The 5982-nt window shown below is 39.0% G+C and overlaps 1 pseudogene; it reads left to right on the forward strand.

Moving 5' to 3' along the window:
* Positions 1-344: 344 nt before the first annotated feature.
* LOC112913303 (spliceosome-associated protein CWC15 homolog pseudogene) lies at positions 345-1447 on the forward strand (annotated as a pseudogene).
* The last annotated feature ends 4535 nt before the right edge of the window (positions 1448-5982 follow it).

The raw sequence follows: 5982 nt of genomic DNA on the forward strand, positions 1-5982 counted from the left end.
TCACCCATTCCTCTCTGTCCAAACTTTTTATACAGAGTAAAATCCTCAACTAGGTGTAATTTCTATTGATTCTTCAGTTTGAAAATGACATTCAGGCTATCTTTTAAAAAACCATCTTCCCCAGGTAACTGTTGACTTAGGCTGGGAGCCTTGGTGGCAGTGGGTCCATCCTGGCATCATAGTAACCTGGAAGGAGGAAGGGGATGTAGCTGGGTAGATGGGGTTTCCCTTGAGCAAAAGCTGTAATGGACAATAAAGCTAAGGAAAAAACTGAATGAACTAAAAACTGGTCCTTTTACCAAAATAAGTCAGAGGTGGGGAGGTGAGAGTCGTCATGGTGTCTGTGTGATTTGCGGAGGCTGTCGCACTAGACCTTGGTTGACGTGTGCTGCCGGAGGGTAGCAGCATAAAAGATGACAACAGGAGCTAGGCCAACTTTTGAACCTGCAAGAGGTGGAAGAGGAAAAGGAGAAGGTGATTTGAGCCAACTCTCAAAGCAGTATTCAAGTAGAGACCTACCTTCTCATACAAAGATAAAATATAGACAAACTACTCAGGATGCCCCTGAAGAGGTTCGCAACCGTGACTTCAGGAGAGAGCTGGAAGAGTGGGAGAGAGCTGCTGCAAGAGAAAAAAACAGAGACTATCCAACAAGAGAACATACAACCTCCTCGTCGGTGTCAAAGAAGCCTCGGTTAGACCAGATTCCTGCTGCCAACCTTGATGCAGATGATCCTCTAACAGATGAGGAAGACAAGGATGAAGATTTTGAAGAGGAGAGTGATGATGATGACACTGCAGCTCTTCTTGCAGAACTAGAAAAAATTAAAAAAGAAAGAGCTGAAGAGCAGGCCAGGAAGGAACAAGAACAGAAAACTGAAGAAGAAAGAATACGTATGGAAAACATTTTGAGTGGAAACCCTCTCCTTAATCTCACTGGTCCATCCCAGCTTCAGGCCAACTCAAAGTTAAAAGAAGGTGGGGTGATGATGTTGTTTTCAAGAACTGTGCAAAAGGTGTAGATGATCAGAAGAAAGACAAAAGATTTGTAAATGATACACTGCGATCTGAATTTCACAAAAAGTTCATGGAGAAATATATTAAATAGTACAGTTTTATGGGCTTAATTAAAGACTGTAAGGTGTAAACGATCATTCTCACTTTGTTCTGTTTTTCTCTTTCCCCATCTAAATTGTGCATAGGCCTCCCTAATTTTAAGTTCCAAACTATCTTTTCCTTTATTGATAACTTTATTTGATGAGGACTTGGGAATTGGATTAACCTAGTTTCCATCCTCTGAATATTTCCAGTAATATGCTTTCCTTTTAATATGAGAAAGGGAATCTTCTTGTAATAAATATTTTCAAAACTCGAAATATCTAAATCTGTGCCCCCAACTTTTTTTGTTGAAATGTATACAGCTTATAAAACGTTGCACATTTTCTTTTGTGAATTGTATTTCTTTATGCATCAACTTCTTGTTTCTTTGACATTGATTTAAGGTCAGTTAATGTGTGATACCTTCTTTGTGTTTTTACCGATGGTGTTTTTAAGAGTGTGATGGAGGATGAAAGGCATTCTATTTTGGCCTACATGTTGGTATGGAAGAGGATCATCGAGCTCTCAGCATCCTGAGTGCATGTCTGAGGGTGCATGGAGCATCTTTCCCTTCCGCAAGCGCTCCTTTTTTTCCTCTTGGCCCAAAACTGTTCCGTAAGCATGCCCAGGGAACATGTGGCTCTCCTGCGTTCTCCTGGATATTCAACGGCCATGTGCCTTGAATGAGGTAGTTTGCCACTGGCACACTTGAGATGCAGAGCCTAGGGAAGTTTAACCTCAAACCAAAATAAAACTTTGGGAAGTAGGAAAAAAAAAAAAAGTCAGAGGTCCACATATGGTAGCACAATGTGACACACTCTTGGTGGCACACTAGTCTTTTCTTTCCTTCTCTGTGTAAAAAGAAAGACTAATGACATCTTCTCATATGGATATGTATAGTAGTTACATAAAATACATTTTCACTCTTTTTACTTGATTCCCTAACCTCTAAAGCTAATCAAATGTATTATTTTAATTTTTGTTAGGAATTATGAGTTTGTTTTTCACTGAATACTCAAAGGGAAGTGTATTTTAAAAGTAGAATTCTTACTAATTACATAGGGGACCCACATTTAATTTCCAGACTACCAAAATTAATTCTAGCTAATACTAGATAGTTATCTGACTTTGGATTAATCACAATTACTCACTAGAAGAGTGAAGGAGTTTGGCTAGATATCTTAGAGATTAAGAAAGTGGGCTCTGAAACCCACTTTTGCTCTGTGACCTCAGGCATGTCACTTAACCTCTCTGAAACTCACTTTCTCATCTGCAAAATAGAGGTAATAATAGTGTCTTTTATAGAGTTGTTATAAGAGTAAATGAATTGTGTAAGGAAAGTACTTGGAAGAATGCCTGGGATTTAATAAAGTTTACTCTTATTATTGGCCCTATTTTTGAATGTATACCGAGAAAACACACATGTAAATAGTACAGACATCATAAACTACACATGGCCAAAGTCAGCCTATCATCTTTTTTCTAAAGCCCACTTCTCCCCTTTGTGTTTTTATTATTGACCCTGACACTACCATTCACTTAATTTTCCCACACCAGAAATTTGGGGATCATCTTAAAAACCTCTTTGTTCCCTTGTTCCTTAAATCTAATCAATCACTTAACATTGTGGACTGAAGTTCTTCAAATAATTCAAATCAAATTAATATTTATATTTAAGTACTTAAAAGTTTTTTTTGAGAGAGAGAGAGAGAAGGAGAGACAGGAGTGTGCCTGCATGTGGGGAGAGGAGGATGGTCAGAGGAAGAGAGAGAATCTCAAGCAGACTCCACACCCAGCATGGAGCCCAACATGGGGCTTGATCTCATGACCCTGATCGTGACCTGAGCTGAAGTCAAGAGTCAGACACTTAACTGACTGAGTCACCTGGGTGCCCCCAGATTTAAGTACTTTTTATTCTTTCCCCCTTTCTTGCATTGCCACTGTCCTATCTGAAGTCTCATTTCTTACAGAAACCTTTTAACTTGTTTCCCTGCCTCCATTTTTGCCACATCAAACCTCTCATAGTGCCTTTGACATGATCTTTTTAAAACACACGTTTGATAACATCACTCCTCTAGGTAAAGGTGCCTACATGGGTGAAGTGTGCTTGCCTCAGTCTGGATCAAAAGGAGATCATGGTCTCATCATAGTCCTGTTTCCCACCACACCCTCTGGTACCTCATGTTTCCAATACACAGAAGTTGCTTCCTCTTGAAATTACCCTGTATTTTGTCTCACCTCTGAACACGTTCTTGTCTAACATACCCTGCCCATTCCACAGCTCCATCTCCTCTCTACCTCACAAGTACCTCTAATGGGAATACCAGTCATTCTTTAAGACTCAGTTCAAGTGTGGAGTCTTCTTTGGCAAGCAGACCTGGGTTCTCCCTCTCTGTGTTTCCTTGCTCCGGGGTTATCTATTTTACCATCTCTCTCTACTCATATTTCCCTTAGACCAGGCAAATAAAGAGTTAGTTAACTTATTTTCACCATAATTGTCTGGTCTAATTTAGATGAAATCATGTGGCCTGGATTATTCAGGTGACTTTTGGATTTGTTTGTCCCTCATATATATAGTTGTCAAACTCAAGTCCAACTATGTTTTAACCAACACCTCAAAGCCAATTAATTAACTCTTTACTTTTAGCTTTTTCTCCTGTTCTGGGTACATAGTTCATAGAGTCCTGTGTGCTGCCAACATTTTGACAAATGCATGATGAGGGGGATTTCTCTGTATATTAGAGAATCCTGGAATAGATTTCAGAGCATTGGCAAATACACTTTGTGGCTGATGGTGGCAAAATCCTTAGTAGTTGGCAAAATTCTACATGGTGGTGGGGTGGTGATGGGGTGGCTGAGTCACATGGAGTAAGGTATTCATTCAGCAATACTTGAAAATAGAGTATCTTCTCTCTCTTTTTAAAGATTTTATTTATTTATTCATGAGAGAGAGAAAGAGAGAGAGACAGGCAGAGGGAGAAGCAGGCTCCATGCTGGCAGCCCGATGTGGGACTCGATCCCGGGACTCCAGGACCACGCCCTGGGCCGAAGGCAGGCGCTAAATGGATGAGCCATCCAGGGATCCCAGTATCTTCTCTCTTTAAGGATGTTTGAATAGTTTCTTTTGCTAAAGTGTTAACTGAAAGTTAAAATTTGTTTTCTCACCTTTAGGCTGAGTACTCTTCATGATAGAGCCTCAGCAATTTTTTTCCTGATACTAATACAGAGTTTGAATGGATGGCATAGAGCACTGTATTATCACATCTGTCAAATTTCTCTTTTAATGTTCTTTCTTGTATAAACATTGAGGTGTAGTTCATGCACCAGTGTCTGACCTAATCTGCTTCCGAGTTTATCTTTCCTACAAGTCATGAAGAAAAACCTGTTCTCCTTTTTTATGTAGGTGTGAAGAGTGAACTGAAGTTTATTTATTTATTTTTTGCTTATGGACATCAAAATGTTCCAACACCATTTGTTGAGAAGACAATATTTTCTTCATTGTGTTACCTTTTTATCTTTGTCAAAAATCAGTTAACTGTATATGTGATGGCTTACTTCTAGACTATGCTGTTCTCTTAATCTGGTAGTTTATCATTATGACAGTACCACACTGTCTCGATTATTTACTTTATATTAAATTTGAAATCAGGTAGTATAAGTTGCCCAAATGTGTTCTTCTTTTTCAACTCAAACAGTTTTTTAATCAACTACTCTTCCTCTCCCCTCTCCTTAAATCACTCTTACTAGGTTCATCGGTTCAGTATAAACTTAAAGCATGGTTCTCAAAGTGTGGTCATTGAAACTTGTTAGAAATGCAGATGATCAGGCCCTAGTCCAGATATTTTGAGTCAGAAAATCTAGGGGACTCAGCAATCTGAGTTTTAACAAGGCCTTTGGGTGATTCTGATACCTGCTGAAGTTTGAGAACCTTTAATATAGAACACTCCAGAGTTCAGCAAACTTTTTCTTTGAATAGCTAGGTAGTAAATATATTAGGCCTTACAGGCCATGTGATCTCTGTTGTAACCATTCAATTCTGCTGTTGTAGCATGAAAGCAGCCATACACAATATGTAGTAAGTGAGCATAGCTGTGTTCCAATACAACTTTATTTACAAAAATGGGTGATGGACAGATTTTGTCTGGAGGCCATAGTTTGCTAACTGTGTAGTCTGTTTTCACTTATCCCACATCTGACACCTCAGCATTTGTCCCATTCTTCTTGAAAATCAGTATTCTCTTTCATTTTAGACCTCTTTATTTTAAAGCCCTTCAAGAAAGACTCTCTAAGGATTACTTAACATATGAAACTATGTTAAGTATTTTTTCCCACAGGGCTTTCTCAGTGCTGAGGTCAGACATTTCACTTTACTCTAGCTAGCATTTAATGCTATTATGTATCTACTCTTGATGTTAAAAACAAGAAATTTGTCATTTAGCCTCACTCTTGAGCATGCCACTTGCATGAGCCCTACATGCTGGCTATATGCTTTGGAGCTTTTAATTTTCTGTAAATCACCAGCCCCCCCAAAAGGTTTTGGTAATAGTGATTGTTTTGGTTTGCTAGGGCTGCTTTAACAAAGTGCCTAAAACTGGATGGCTTAAAACAACAAAAATTTGTCTCACAGTTCTGGAGGCTAGAAGTCCAAAATGTCTGCAGGTCCATGTTTTCTTTGATGGCTTTAGGGGATAGTCCTTTTTCCTTCTTCTAAGCTTCTGGTGTTTGTCAGTAGACCTTGGTGTTCCTTGTATTACAGATGCATCACTCTAATCACTCTAATCTTCTCCCTATGAAGAAGGGGCCAATGTGTGTCTTCACATTGTCTTTCTCCTGAGCATGTCTGTCTTTGTGTCAAAATTTCCCCTTTTTATAAAGATACTGGAT

Source organism: Vulpes vulpes, chromosome 9 (genome assembly GCF_048418805.1).
Source record: "Vulpes vulpes isolate BD-2025 chromosome 9, VulVul3, whole genome shotgun sequence".
Taxonomy (NCBI): Eukaryota; Metazoa; Chordata; class Mammalia; order Carnivora; family Canidae; genus Vulpes; species Vulpes vulpes.